This window comes from Lemur catta, chromosome 12, assembly GCF_020740605.2.
Source record: "Lemur catta isolate mLemCat1 chromosome 12, mLemCat1.pri, whole genome shotgun sequence".
NCBI lineage: Eukaryota > Metazoa > Chordata > Mammalia > Primates > Lemuridae > Lemur > Lemur catta.
In genome coordinates this window covers 29,013,502-29,030,962 of record NC_059139.1, presented here as the reverse complement: position 1 = coordinate 29,030,962, position 17,461 = coordinate 29,013,502, and positions in this window count along the sequence as shown.

The window sequence follows — 17,461 nt, the reverse complement described above, 5'->3', positions numbered from 1 at the left end:
ATTGTATAGTATCAAAACTTTACACATGTATATTTAGCAAATGTAACTGTGTATGAATTGCAATCTGAAAAGTTTTGAAAGCATTACATTGGTATAGGCAAGTTAAGAGATTATTCCAAGCTAGAGAAAAAATAATAATCGTAATTTTTCTCTTCTCATATAGTCTACTACTATTTTAACATTAATAATCTTCATGTTACAAAATACCTTACAATTATTTCCTCTCTGAAACCATTATAGAATTTCTACTAATCAAAAATAATATATGTTGACCTCTTCATAATAAATGAGTGTTTCCATATTTTTCTATGCAGTACTATATAGAAATGGGTCACTTGTAAAAGATTTTTCAGCTTCAAATACTCCTCTTTTACTTGTTAATTTCCTCTTTCCATAGGGAAACCAACATTCATTTATATGGAACTTGACACATCCATCTGGCAAAATAACTAAATCAAGAATTACCTCTGGAAATACTCATGACAAGAATTACTTCCTAGAATGATGTTGTAATGTTATTCAATTGGTCCCCATACATTTGGTACATGACATTGTGATGCTAAATTCCAAAACATTGGTAACACCCTCTATCACCCTCTGTCTAGTATAAGACAAATGATAACTTTCAAAAAATTTCACATCAAGGTTTAATGTCAAATTAATAATTTCATGTATTCAAAGGTGACAAAGTAAATGACAACTAAATGAGATTCATAAAATTCAATTTAGTTTCCTAGTCTTGGGTTTGTGACATATATTTCCTTAGGTACATTTTAAAGTTGCCTCATTATTTTTGGAAACAGGTGTGACATAAATTATAAATATATTATATTTAATATTTATAAGATGTTAAAATATAGTGATTTCAGTAAATCAGATGTCAGCCAGATAGCATATGTTGAGGATTTACTGGGTATGAAATACCTTACTAAGGGAGGTAGAGATTGGAAAAGAAGATACACATTGATTCAAAAACTAGACATGCAAAAATGAAATATACTAATTTTGTCCTCAAGAACCACATGGTCTAGTAAGAATGGCAGATAAGTGAACAACATAGCATAAGAAAAGCTTTAAAAGGAACTTTGTATGGGAAACTCTGGAAACCCAAAACACAGTTATGGCTCCATCAAAACAGGTCAGGGAAGGTACGTGAGAAGAGATGAAGCTGGCAGGGAGCCTTGCAGGGCTACAGGTTGGCTGGATAAAGATACAGGAGAATAATACTCAGTGCAAAGAAATTTCAGGGCAAAAACTTGGATTTATGAGAAAGAAGGCATATTTAGATAATTAGATGTGCTCTGGTAGACCTGGAGCATGGGGTACCCATTGGGGGATGAGCGTAACTGACTCTGAACAGGTAGGCAGGAGTGGAATTTCTTTGCAAGATTCCTCCATTAACTTCTAAAATTATGTGATATTTGAGTTCTTCTATCTAAAATCATCATTTTTAAAATATAAAACATCTGGTTTTCTTTCTTTCTTTCTTTTTTTTTTTTTTGAGACAGAGTCTCACTCTGTTGCCCAGGCTAGAGTGAGTGCCGTGGCATCAGCCTAGCTCACAGCAACCTCAAACTCCCGGGCTCAAGCGATCCTACTGCCTCAGCCTCCCAAGTAGCTGGGACTACAGGCATGCGCCACCATGCCCGGCTAATTTTTCTATATATATTTTTAGTTGTCCAGATAATTTTTATTTCTATTTTTTGTTTTTAGTAGAGATGGGGTCTCGCTTAGGCTGGTCCGAACTCCTGACCTCGAGCGATCCACCCGTCTCAGCCTCCCAGAGGGCTAGGATTACAGGCGTGAGCCACTGCACCCGGCCAAAACATCTGGTTTTCCATGCAAACATTTCAGTCAAATAGGAGATCCTAGAAGATTTACCTAATTTCTTTTGTCATTTCAGCTTTGTCCATCATATCACCATATACCTTTGAGAGTTTGAGAAGCACAAACATAAAAGGCTCAAAATAAATAGGAAACATCTAAAGAGCATTTGAGTTACACAAATGAAGTGGGACCATCAAACTTTATAGCTGTATCTAGATACTATGAAGAATTCCTTTTGGCTGAGAATTGTAATTCCACTGAACTGAAATTCCACTGTTGATTTCTTCTTAGGCATTACCACAGTAATTCTAAATTAGTTCCAACCATGTACTTAGATCATGGAGAGCTCTTTTTATACTCTAAAGAAAAAATGTATAACCAAAAGAATAAAATTTCTAAACTGATGTTGGCCTCAATATGAAGCAATTAATTTTCTTTCCACTATTAAAATACCAAAGTATGCTGTTGACAGGAAAAGGATAAAAGTACATTCTGTTCTCATAACAAAGTCAGGAATTGAAAAATTTTTTGTTGTTGTTCTTGTTGACCAACGAACAATAGGCTTTTCAGAACGTTTATTTTACTGCAACAATACATGAGTCAAACCCATTGTATCAACGAAAACTAAAATGTTTCTGAAAATGCATGTTGTCAGGAATTCAGGTATCCAGCCATTTCCTTCAACAAGCTGATATTATATTAAACTATTGGATTTTGTAACTGAGATAATCGAGCTTTTGTATTTTCTCAACTACTCAAAAGGATTGCCCTTTATGGTCATTTATGCCCCCTGAAACAATGGTAAAATACTCTCAAAGCCTCTTTTCAAGTAAAGATGAAAATTACTGATACAAATTTGGAAAATAGATTACATATGTATTATATCTGGCTCTTAAGATAACATTTTGCATACAAATATTTCCTTCATGTCTTAATAGGAATATTAGATGATAATTACATTATAAAGATCTTTTTAACGACATTCAAGGAAATTTCTCACATTTTACATGGTCAGAATCAAAATACATGTATGAGTTAAATTCCAGAAACATTGGCTCCTGAAGGACCATTTCTGGAGCACATTTTGCGACTGTGCAAGTTACTGTGAATATTCATAGTCATGTGTTTAGTCACAGACTTCCTATTGGGTTTGCTAATGACCAGCCACTGGGCTAAGTGCAATACAAAGTCAAATTAGACAGGGAACCTACTGTGTAATTGGAGCTTATTTAAACTAGTCAAGCCTCAGTTTCCTAATCTATAATATGATATACTTTTCCCTTTCTCTATTAATTAACATATTAGCAAACTCAACTAAATTGAAAGTGGTTAAATTAGATATATTCACATACACACACACACTCACAGACAACATATAACCTCCTCTAAATTTTTGAATTCTACATTTTTTATACTTACTTGAATCTTTAACTAAATAGCATTTTACACATGCGTTTGGAGAGAGGAAGAAAAGGTAAGTTAATAGTATCATCAAATTTAACCTCAAATTTAGAGTAGGTAGAGTCACAGGGATTGGATAGTCACCTTGGCTATTTTTTGTTTATAGGTAGGTAAACATGTCCAATGTATAAAGTTAAAAATGATTTTTTTTTCTGAGAGAACATTCTTTTCTCACATTGGAACTGAGCCTCTACCTCTCCTAATGAAAAGGCAGATGTTTAATCACTCTAAATTCATAGTACCCAGCTTTGGCCAACCCTGTCCTAGTTGTCATTTGGGATCTTACAAGTTGATTTATGGCTGAAAGTGAGTAAAAACTGAAAAGAAAATAAGTCATTTTGATCATTGTGAATAAACTAACTCAAACCTCAGGACAAGAGACAAAAACTACCAATGCACAGGGCACATTGACTCATGAAGAGCTGTTTGAGTCACACGGGTTGCTAATAATAGCTAATTAGAGCCTCACATGTGTAGCCTGAATAAAGCTGAAGAATGGCTGTGTGAACACTGAGGAGGGAAACGTACTGAAAACCATCACTTCTGAGATAACATCTATAGACCAGTTCAACATTAATATGCTCAAGAAAATAGATCCATATGGCTATTTCCTATTTCCTCTTGTCTCAGAATACTAACAAAAAACTTTATCTAAATTAAACACTTACAGAAACATGTCTGATATTGTATATAACCTATAGTTTGAAGGTTGTCTAGAATATTGGTCCCTACAGTTACTCTGATCTTTCCTTACAATGCTTTGAAGACATCTGCTTCTAAAACCTTTCTTATTATCTTACCAGTTTCCATACTTATCACCCTGTCTTACTCTCATTTTCTCTGTGGATGATATACCATCAATGAGTGGGGTTATCCCACTAGTTATGTTTCAAATATCATAAGAAAGTTATTTATTGCAAATCTTTATTTATACCCAGGACCTCTTTACTGAGCAGTGGATCCAGATTCTCACTTGCTTACTGGGAATCTCCATAGTGATGTTCAGACAGCATCTCAAACTCAGTGTTCAGAAACAAACTCAGTTTCTTGAACTTATCACCCAAGATCTTTCTCTTTAAAAAAAAACTCATTAATGAGATAAGTATGCTGTAAATATCTCATGCCAATAATACAGGAACACTATAACATTTATTCATTCCATTTTTAAATATTAGACTCTCTAGTTACTAATTCATACTTGTTTACACACAGTCTTTTCTAATTTTGCTTATATTATCTGCCTAAAATGCAATTTAGATCACATAATTACCACTAGCCTCTACTGTCCTGAAATATTGTGTCATGTTCCTTACTGTATCCTCAACTTTTAGTTGAGGCACATGTTCCAGGCACATATTAAAAACCAGTTAGTGCTATATTAATGAATAAATATTTATACCTTCCTTAGAAATTTTTTATGTTAAAAAATTCAAATTTGATGCTTCATATTCTTCCCCTAAAATAAAAAAGGAAAAGAAATTTAAAAATAGTGTTTTGGGATGTCCACTTGACTACAAAGTGTGAAACTGCACATTAATGGAATTATCAATGATTTCATTAAAATAAATAAGGAAAGAATTGCAAAAGTAGATCTAAAAGAAAGATCTATCCTCCACATTCATAAAATAATTTTTTGTGTATCTTTTTGGGAAAATTGAGACTATTATAAGATTTTCCCATAAGAACAGTTTGTTATTTTAAAATATAATAGACATTGAAGCTATTGCCTCTGATGAGTCAATGAATGAACATCTTCTGATCTCAATTTTGAATAGACTTTATCACTCATAACATACTCAGCACTTTTATAAATGTTCTATTTATGAAAGACATATTTATAGACAGTGTAAGAGAATTCATCCTCTATTTTAATTAAGGAAGCCAAGCAGAGATTAAATTAAATCTGAATTGCATGATGTGTCACTTGCTAGATCTTAAAGTAAACAGGACAAATGAACAAAATGTGGTCTTGAAAAAGGACCAAATTGCCACTTTTCAAAATAAAGAAACAGATTAAAGTGTGATAACAGTCAAACCCTTTAAAAGTTTAATGACAAAACTGATCTTGTCCTTCAAAGACAATCCATTAGAGGTTGGAACTGATGTTACATTTGGTCTGGGCAGTATTTCTATTCACTCTTCTATAAGAAAACATTTGCTACTGCCAACAACCAGTTTCAGATATTTCTTACCCATTTATTCCTTAACCACTTCAGAGCTGGTTCTGTCTTATCCTCAAAATATCTTCTCTCCATTCATTACCAAGTTAATACACAGGAAGAATCGCTCCAGAAATACCTGGCATGATGGATGGAAATAGACTAGAATTCAAGGGCTGGTAAAATCTAATATGAATCTTGCCTTCCTGGAAGACTATAATATCATGATAATATTAATATAATGAAAAATGTTTTTTTCTTTTAATGTATAATTTGCTATATAGTACCTGATCTTCTGAGAAAGGACCTGAACTTATTGCACCCTCAGGGCAGAGTATCATACTGCCATATAATAGGTTCAAGGGCATGGGGCATACTATGAACACCAAAGATTTAAATTGAGGGAATACCTTATTATAAGGGGAGCAGTTCTCCTTGATAGATTGTCTCATGCTTGGAGGGAGCTATCACTACACCTTGAACATTTACTTAATGGCTAAACCTAATGGGTTAAGCAAGCAAGAAGCAAGCAACAGCAACAACAACCTGAAGACTTTGGCAGATACAGAGGACATTTCTTTTACACTCCTGTAGCTCATTAGTGTTGCATTCCTGACTGATTGTCAGTCCCACATTCTCTCTGTCCTAAGAGAGTAGAGTCACCCACCTGATTGGTGAGTGGAAGGGGACGCTCAGCACACATGGCTCTGCCCTCCCATGTTTTCTTCCTCTTGGGAGTGAGCTGTCCTAAGGAACCGCAGATGCTACTCCTCCAGGGCAGGTCAGTGTATTCAATTTAGGACATTATTGGGGAACTCATTTGTCAGCGATATAAATGACATTTTCCTATGTCAATTTTATCAATAAAAAGGAAATATTTGACCACCATCTTGCTTATTCTTTTTTCTTATTTTTTCAGTTGGTTCAGAACTATAACAGGTAAATTAAACAGTATATATTTGGGGACTCTCAGGTTCATTTCTTAATACCTTTAAATTTCTCCTACTACCAAAAACAAAACATCCACTGGGCATTGAATGAGATAGTGCATGTAAAGTACTTAGTACTTTACTACAGTACCTAGTACTTGGTCATACTCTTCCTCCTCTTTTACCTCCAGTTCCTACTGTAGCTGCTGAAACCATAGCTTCTACTACTATTACTACTACTGCTAGTACTAGCCGTAATACTACATATGAGAAAACAGTCCAAGAAACATATTATCAACAGATATAACTATCTTCTTTCATTAGGTTTTCACAGACATCCCTATAGGTTTAAGATGTTATGGCTTTACAGCATTTAAAAGTTATTACTGAATGCTAAAAATTACTAATGATTCTCAAGATAAAATTACATTATATTGCTACTAATTTGCTCTGTAACCCTTAGCAAATAACTTCATTGAGCCTATATAGAATGGAAACAATAAACAGTTCCCCTTATGAAGAGTTATCACGGTGGAATATTAGATTGGTAAACAGCTGCTAGTAATACCATTTTAGGCTGAATATCCTAGCATATTTTTTCAACCCTTTTAAACATTTTGCAACTCCAAGCATGAATACAATAAAAACCTTATTGTCTTGAATGAGGACATGCAGTATATCTCTGCACTGTTCACTGGGATAATCCTCCCCAGGTGGTTGATTTTAGAAATCAGACTTATACTACTGGTCTCAATAAGGAACCACACGAAGACTATTGGCTATAGGTTTGTTTTTTCCTAATGAAAAAAAAAAAATCTTTCTGACTGAGTGCCAACATTTTAAAATCTTCCTGCTATGAAATCTAATAAATCTTGCTATATTTGGAATACAGAAAGGTCACAAAAATTCCGTATTCAAAGTCTACTTGAAGAACAGGGTGATGAACACCAAGACTGGCCCATTTCTGTAAGCACAGAAAGGAAATCTCTGCTCACAGTGTCGGTTCTAGTGGGCCCTAATGCAACCCAGTGATGTGCTGATGATACCAGAATTCTGAAAATACTTGCTGTTAGCTCTATCACTGTTTCCTGCCACTTCATATGCGTGGTACAGATAATTTTGGAGTAGGCTTTTTGAAAAGATTCTGTCAAGGCTTTAAGCCACATTTGTATTTCTGAAGAATTACATTCACCCCTGCCCTCCCAAATAGTTTTTACACATTCCTATCCACATGCTAGTATGCTTTTATTTTATTTTTGTTTTAAAACTTACGACTTAGGACAGTTTCATGACTTTTTCTTTAATCATTTGTTTTTTGATAGGGCTCATTTGTCACAACACAGAGATACAATATAAATTCTCTCTAGATATGAGGAACTAATTAGTTAGCTCAAAATCCTGAATAATACAAATTGAGGGATTCTGAACTTTTAATTTGGTGGGTCAGTCTTGACACAAAAATGATGAGAATAGATTCTATCTTTGGAAAGGAACAAATGTTTGGCTTTTGAATTAGACACAGAGGGTGTAATAACTTAAATTTCTGTTACATTTTTGTATGAAAAATGCTGAGGAGTGAGTCATTAAATAACCTATAGAATAAATTAGATAAAATCTTTTAAATTGAGCACTATTCTAAATTTTACATTGGGCCATTGTTTACTGCAAAAAGGTACCATTCCATAGAAATGTCATTTCAGTTGTCTTTCGATTTGGAAGCTGGACATTTGTCTAGTTTATATTAGTACTATCTGTATTTTAGGTTTTCTGTTCAATCTTCTTTCTCACTTCATGGCTTTCCTTAACTTTCACAAGTCTCATATTCATAATTGTTTCAATATACCGTAAACCACCAATAAGTCAGTCCATTTTAAAATGTAAGAAACCTTTTGAATGGACAGTTTGCACTGGCAGTGGACCTTGTACTCTATCTTTATGCAACTTTGCATGTCCCATTATGCCAGCCTTCAGTTAACTGAAGCCAATGGACAGCAAACAGTGAACAGTTTTGCCAACCTCTTCCAAGGTGATCCCATTATTTCTCAATAATGAGAAAAATGAAGGATGTTATTGCCATACATTTTTATTACTGGAACAGCATGGTCTCTAGAATTTTGCTAAAATGGAATTAAAAGCTATTAAAATTGTTTTATAGTTATATGATTTGGGTAATCTGTTTTACGAATAACCACGTTGGATGATTTCCTTGATTTATAGCATATGAATAAAGATCACACAGTACATAGAGCATGAGTTATTCGTACAATTAAATTTTGCAACTGCCATGGTAAAGAGGTGGTACAATCTTGCTATTCAGTATTCTTTAAGTGATAAATTACTAAAGACTCATTTAATAAATTTAACATTCATCTATACAAAATTCTCACTTCCACTTGTTCCACTGCATCTCATGTTGAATTCGTTGGCTGCCTAAATAAATATATTGGTTCAGCAACCTGAAGGAAGCCTCTCCGCTCTGCTGTACAGAGGACTGCATTATTATTCTATATTTTTAGGATAAAGTTTATTAATAAAGGTATACACATTCACTAATTTGCTTATTCAACAGATTCTTAGTTATCACTTCCTGTGGTCAGAGCCCAGGCGTAGCTAAAGAATGCAAAAATACTTCAAACATGTTTTTTCATAATGTAAATTGAATTATTTTAATTCTAATTATTATTTCCATAATTGTAATTATTATTTTAATAAAACTGCACTTCATCTGAAAAGAACAATTGGACATGACTATGTATATAGTCATAATATAAGGCAATATATAGCATGTGTCATATGAGTAATGCCACAGTAGGTCTTCAGGTAGCTCAGAGGAAAGATGAGATCAAGCTAGGAAAGCCTTTTATTTTTCATAATGATAATATGAAGGGGGTATAGTAAAACTTAAGAATTTGGATGTGAGTCATGAAAATTATATTACTTTAAGTATTATAATAGACATTGCACCACTTGGAAATAATGAAATGACTAAAAACATTTATGCCTAAAAACATAGATATTACCTTCTTAGTTATTACACATATAGCTATTTGAATTTATTTCCACAAATACTCAGATAACTTTATGCCACTAGAGGAAATAAACACTTAATGTGTTCAAGTTGGTTATTTTTAATATACAGCATCAATTACACTATATGGTTTTATAGGCAATTAGAAAGCTTTCAAGCTTAAAAAGAAATTTAGCTCAGTCATCCGTGAGTACTCAAACTCAATTTAACACATAATGCATGATGACTCTGTTCAACAAGAATAAACCACTCAGAAAAATGCTAGTCAATATGTGCTAATTTTGCCAATAAACATATAAATAATTGTGCCTAGAGTTTGTCACCCTCTATTTCTAACTCTATATTTCAAGCAAAAAAGAGTATTTGAATGGGCTAGAAGTCTATCAAACTCTTCTTATCTGTAGTCACCACCTCACATCACAAATATAGAAATTTTATTTTCAGTATTTGGCAGTTAAAGTCTTTTGGAAATAATGAAACGGAACTATTGAACTGATCTTTCATGGATTTGTATCCACTCTATTTCAAAGTATATTCCCACTGCAGCTGATACCACTCAGTTTCTCAGTTACTTTTCTAAAGCATCTAATTACGCTGCTTGGCTGGGCACAGTGGCTCACGTCTGTAATCCCAGCACTTTGGGTGGGTGAAGCAGGAGGATCATTTGAGCCCAGGAGACTGAGGTTACAGTGAGCTATGATCACACCACTGCACTCTAGCCCAGGCAACAAAGTGTGACCCTGTCTCAAAAAAATAAAATAAAATAAATACAACTGTTTACAAAACTTCTTAGATAACCTTCCTTGGACTTCTTTTGTTCCTCAGAAGAAAAGATTCAAATATTCTATGGTAAGTATTTTCATTCATTATTTCAACATTTTCCAAATATTTATTGCCAGGAGCGGGAATATGAATACAAAGGTCAGCAATCATCCAAGCCTAGAGCCTGCCCCAAATGAAGCCTCAGCTAGGATCCTCTCACACATTAAGTTGTAAGCTGTGTTATAGGATTACACCAGCAGGAGAAGTCAAAGCAGAACTAAGTCCCCTACTCTTCCCAGGTTGCATGCAGGAAACATTTCCTTGGCATTGAACTGAAGAGGACAGACTGACATATTGTAAAATACCAGCCACTGTAAAACATTCATGGGAATTTGCAGCACCACTTCATATGACCATATGCCCCAGGGGTCCACAAAATTCAAACCATGGCTTAAAGTTTTCAAATGTGAGGTGCCTGGGATACCTCATAAAATCAAATTTATTGAGGAAATGTAGCCGAATGGTTAAAACGTGTAATCTAGGGCCAGTCTCCTGTGCAGAAGCCATGGCTCCATTTCTCAGTAGTGAGGATAACATCCCTTAACCTCTCTTCTTTTATATAAGATAAAATAGACTTCAAATCAACAGTGGTAAAAAAAGACAAAATCATTAAATAATGATAAAGCGCTCAATTAAACAAGATGATGTAACAATCCTAAATACATGTGCACTTAACACAGGAGCTCCCAGAGTCATAAAACAAATTCTGTTAGATCTAAGGAAAGAAATAAACAGTGACATCATGGTATTCAGGGACTTCAACACTCTACTGATAGAACTAGACAGATCTTTTTTTTTTTCTTTCTTATGGGTTTTGCTTCTTAAAAAGAGTTTTATTTGATCTGTCATGAAACTTAAATCTTGTAGTATTATTGAAAGATATTTAGCAATGTTTATCACTGTATAAAGTGCCACAAGATTTATTCCCTAAGGTGTACCATTTCCAGGAGGAATCTGTTTTCCATTTTGTAAGATTTAAAGTCTTGTAAAACTTTAAAAAGACAATACCAGACTCATCATTTACATCTTTCTTTTTCTTTTATAACTCTGCAAATTATTTTTAATTTTAATTCCATCCCTTATTTCTCATTCTCAAATATTTAAAATACTCTCCAGGTTTAGAGAATTAATTTGCATCTAAGGGCTTTGAAAAAAATGTTTATTTTTGTGTGTCTCCTGGTTCCCAAGGTATTTTTTTCAAGGCTGTGTTCTTATGGCAGTGGCACTAACATGGTTAATAAAGTTTGGAGGCAGCATCATATAACCTGCCTGGCTTAATCTTCCAGCATCTGGCTTTACAAATTTCTAAGGGAGCAACTAGATAATTTATACCTCATTGGAGAAGGAGGAGGGATTTTGTAGGCCACCCAAATGCATTCAAAAGATATCAAGAAAAAAATTTATAATCTGTCAACATTCTTCTCCATTTTTTTTTATCTTGCTATGGTTGAAAATCCATCATGCAAATTGAAGTTGTACTTTTTTGATGCCACTAAATCAAATAGGATTTTTGGTTTTCATCAATAGAAAATGTGAGGAATTTCCTAAGTATTCAAAGAACAGCAGTCATCTCTGTCAGGGACCTAATTGATTAAGGTCTAGTTCCATACTTATATGTTCAATAAACACTAGTCTCATGAAATGCTCTGATCAAAAAAAGTGAAGAGGTCTCCGAGGTCAAAAGTCAAATAAATAAGGGAAATTGTGACTACAATACTCCATTTTCTGAGATTCACAATGTAGATTAGTCTATTAAAGGCTTTAAGATGTCCTACCCTGTATCTTTCCTTTTATATATATGAGCAGATGTTACTTACTTTAATTATGTATATATACACATGCGCATATGTAGACAATAGATGATATAGATAGAGATAGGTGGGTGGATAGATAGACAAGTATTCTGTGGAATCGACTTTGACTTTGGGAAATAATAATCTTGTCACACACTAGGGAACCCCCTTCTGAATTATTCTTCATCTTGTCTGTGAACAAATATTCTTAAAGGGAGATTTTTTTATGAGAGCTAAATATTCTTACTACTCCATATTCCCCAATGGATATGGAGTTCCTCTTTTTTAAGTTGCAAAAATTAATTGTGAAATGTCTTTCTTTTTCATATCTTCTCCTTGTCCTGGATAATGAAGTGCTCTTTTAACAACTATAAAATAGAATATTGTGTGTGTATATGTGTATGTGTATATGTGTATGTGTATATATGAAAAATTATAAAAGTAGATAACATCTACTTATGTATTCTATATTAGAATCAAAATTTCTGTTATATACTATAAAAATTCCCCACTCAAAAAGAAGATTTGGAAGAATCCAAAGTCAATAAACTTTCATTTTTTAAAGAGTATTTTCATATAATCCATTTGTTATCATACATAAATTGCTTTACTCTGAGAAATGACATAAAACAATCTATATTTCCTTCTAGGTATTTATTTTTTTTCATCAAATTGAAATTTGAAAATAATATTACTCAGAAGATTGCTATTTAGCATGCATCAATCTATGAGACATGATTGTGTTTTCAAAGATATTGATTTCCTTGTGTGGAAGCAATGTAACAAATAAGAAAATCCTAGACTCTACTATGATACATCAAAATATTTTTTTTAAACCTTGGAGGGTGCAATTCTACTCTAATCATATTTTTAAAACATAAATTTATCTTTAACTCTCCTAGAAAACTTATCATACAAGCTGAGTTACAAATAGCTCAGGACAATACATAACATCCCCAAATTGAAATAAGAACTTTTATTACAGTATTCTAAGTCCCTCTTCTTTGGTCACCAGAATCCTGAAACAGTAGCAATGAGGTAGAACCGACTCTGACCATGTGTCTCAATAACTGGACTGATTTTTAAACTCTGGTCTTTGTTAAGAGAGGATCACTGAGCCAACATTTGTAATGATATTATTTCACTAGAAGTAAACTTAAGCAAGAATATATATATCAAACTACAAAGCACAATACAGTATGCTCTCATATAAACTCTTAGTTCCTTTTCACTAAGACATTGATGCAAATCCCTAAACAAGCTGGCCAAGAAAAATGTGCTTCTTGCCCAGTCTCTTCTTATCTTATTGTCCAAATTCTGCTCATCATCAGTACGTTCTACACCATCTCTTCTGGGATTGTTTCACAGTTTGAGGGCCATTACTCTAAAATTCGATGATGGACTCAGAGATTTTCTCATTGATTTCAAGCCATTATGAATTGATTCCCATGGAGGTTTGTTTGCACCAGTATCTCCACAAACTGCCTTCAGTTTTTTTGTTTGTTTGTTTTGTTTTTTTGAACCAGATTTGCACCTTTCTAATCTTCTCACATGTGCTAAATGTCACAAAAATGCCTTGGCTATGGCTGTAAGGAGAGTTCCATTACACTTCTTTTGTTAGCTATCTATGCTGAGTAACTAGTTTCCAAGCTAAAAAATGGTTCTCCCACTAATGAAATTATAAATATATAGGCATTTTTGTAGAACACCACTAACAGCTCCCTGAGCTGCCAACAATCTGGATTTTTTGGTTTAATAATTTCCAGCCTTGTTTAACAATTTCTTGTGTGGGTTATATTAGCTTTGAGAAGATAACTGAACCGTATTTTTCCATTTCCTAAGTGACTACTTCTTTGTTGTAAGTGAGGCACATTAAGCTCTGAAAGTTCTGTTAGGTTTACCACATCAGTGCAATAATTCTACCTGAGTGAGGCACGGATTACAAATCCTTAATTCACAGATGTAAATATTTAACACTTGACTCTCACAAGCCCTTTTTCTGTACACCGTTCTTAATAAGGCCTATAGCATGTCTAAATTAATGATGCTAGTCTTTTTCCACAGGTTCTTTGACTAAACTATAAACCTCTCCATTAGACTTAAGTAAATTGGAGCTGTGAGTCACATTGCTGTCTTGCTCACTTTGAAATTCTAAAACCAATCCCAGCTGAATGATTGCCATAATTCAGTTTTTTCATACTGTAGTCATTTATAGATCACTAGCCTTCATTTGAATGCGCTTTATTTAGTTTTTGAATTTGACAATGAAATTTATTTCTGAAAAGTAATAACTGAGCTAAACACACTAACAAACAAAAACAAAGTATATTTAGAAAAAAAATTCTTTAAGAACATTGTGGAGTTTTCAGTGATATTGAATAAAACTCAATTCTTGGCCTTTTAATTATTTGCAATGAACATTTTCACTGTCTACGTTAATATCTGACAGAATAGAAAACTTCATAGTAATCTTATATTTAGAATAAAACTCTTTAATAATAGCATCTTAATATATTAGGAAAGTACTGCTACAGGTGAGGATCGGTCCTCTTTCTTCAACTAGTTATATAAACTAAACACATTGCAGAGTGGCTTCTGTAGATTAATCGCAATATTTTACAGTCTTTTCAACTTCAGTAGCCATCAACATGGCTTGAGCAGATTTAACATGCGTTGTATGTTGGTGATCAGTCTTTTTTATGCCCTTCTAAGCTTGCCCCTATATTTCAGGAGCTAAAACACTAAAAATTACATCTTCCAGACTCATGCATTAGAAGAATTCTGATTTAGTTTCCATGCACAAGATTTGGAAAGAGGAAGAAGAGAAGTAGAACCAGTATTGTTCCAAGAGTGGGGAAGGTTCAGGAACTTTTAGCAGCTAAACAGGAAAGGGCTTTACCAGGGCTTCTCCGCATTCTCCTACAAATCACCCACTTCAGGACTGCTGAGAGTTAAAATTACTGGGGGTATTTCCCTGTTGTTTTTGTAATTCACTATTTTCTAAACAGTATTGTTTTGACTTGTCTGACAAGTATATTTGGCAATAATCCAGTATTGGTTTCCCTGACCTTAATTCCCTCAGCCTCTGACAGTTTAAATCTCTAATCCCTCTTTTAAATCCCTTCTTGCTTGAAATATGTTAAAGCATTATCTATTTTCCGGATCAAACCTGACTTACGGAATACCTGAAGGAATCAGGCCCCAGACCCTTTATAATATTGAGGCCCCTAAATGCATCAGAACAAAAAGTTCTTCACCATTAACTTACTGAACTTTGGTTTATTTTCTCCTTCACAAATTGGCAGGTTAGCAAAGACAGTAGGTTTTGGTAATATACATTCAGGGGGGAAAATCATTCATTATTTATTTGTCTTCCTCTCTGTTTTTTGACAAAAAGTATCATATCTTCAGAGGAAGTTTCCTGAACCTACTCTGGAAAACCTCCTTTAACTTGCTGTACTGAAAACCTTCATTCCAAATGCTATGAAAAAATAATTACAAGCAAGTCTTTTAAGATATTTTCTATAAATTTGGATGAATAAAGGTATAGGAAAATATAATACATATGTGTACAGTGTATACATACATTAAACTGGGGAAAGGAGGTAAGAAGTGAAGAAGAGGTAGAGAAAGGTCAAAAATCCAAAATCCAATGGCAAAAGGATGTGTTAATTAAGCACAGAGCTTTATTATACAGGGAAGAAAGAAGACATTGGCCCGGTTCTTCCATGGAGATGATGGGTAAGGAAGGGCGTATGCTGAGTTAAGAGAGGAATCAGGTTTCATTAGTTGAAGATATTGAGATAAATTATTCTATTTTCAATTGTAAATTAATTGGACACTGTTTATACTCATAGGTTTCATTAGTAGAGCTGAGTTACTTTGTAATTCAAGTGTAAAAATGATGTTTTTTTTTTTAGAATACAATGTTGGTCTTAAATTTCTATTAAAAGATTCTCTTGTGTAAATGATCACATATTCTGGGAGCAAATTAACTTTAGATCTTCAAAAAGTGCTGTTAATGTGAAATATCCTACTTCAAGAGAGTTAAATATCTTTGCAAACAGAATGACCAATCAAGAAGGAATATGTTAAATATCACTTTTCATATAGGCTTATTGATAAAATTCTTTAAATATTACATATAAATTCATGTAGTTATGAAGGTTTTATAAATACTAATTCTTAATAATTATTTAGAATAATAATTATTTTTAATTATTTAGAATAGGTTTCTTTTGAATTGAAAATAGACTATATTTAATACTTCATGTCAGGATCTGTGACTTTTAGAGTAAATGTAAAATAATAGTTCAACTAACTATGCCTAGTTAGCTATAGTTAGCTTAGTTAAGTTTTTTGTTTTAACTTAGTAGAAATATTTATTCCCCTGGAATAATTTAATATGCATATGGTGAAATAAACAGATATAGTGACTCTTAGAATCTAATTCAATGAATTATTTAATGCTTAAGCTTTAGAATATGTCAAGATAGTGTGTAAAATATATAAACTTAACAAAATCTAGTACCAAGAAACATTTTGTCTACAGTTTAGAACGTTCAGGCCCACATACCATTGAGTTTGTTTCACTCACCTTAAAGTAAAAGTTCTACATTTGTGGTCAAGCTTAGAGAGTTCAGAGCAGGAAAACACAGGCTGTACACATGTATCTACTAAACACTTATGCAAAAAGAAATCTGTATGTCCATTTAATAAATTAACCATAACAATAATAAGCATTCATGAAATATGAACTAGCTATTCTGTCACTAATGGACAAAGGTGCTCAAACATTATGAGAGTTTGTAGGTATCAATTTAACCTCTGCTGTTTATTTAACAGAGAATAAGGCTTTAATGACTCTATGAATATAATATTTTCAATTGAAGGATAAAGTAAATCATAGTGGCAATGTCAATAATAAACTATTTAAAACTTCAAATGAAAGGAAAGACATATTTATATAGTTGGATAAATATACAACTTGAATTCAGCAATATGTATGTGTGTGTATCCATTACAAAGCTGTTTTTGATCTCCCTCCTCTCCTGTCAGCATGCTGTTTGTTTTATTTAACAACCACTTATACAGCACTTCCTATGTGCCAGACTGTTCAACGTACTTTACCAATATTAGCTCATTTAGTGATATGAGTTCTGTTTGACTCTGATTAAGTCCTACAATTACCTCTTTTCTCCTTCAGGATTATAAAAGATGGTAACATGTCTGCTTCAGACATAATCTTAAACTCAAGTATGAGTTTATCATGGAATGAACTTTGCACAGTATTCCATGCTATACTATAATCTACTTATACCTTGGTGTCCATGAAATTTCTGTGTGGAAAGCAGACTTTGCTTGATAGTCCCCAAGGACTTACTTAAACAAAGTACCAAGTCCATGGCTTTTGCTTCCTCCTGTCCTTCCCTCAGTTATAGT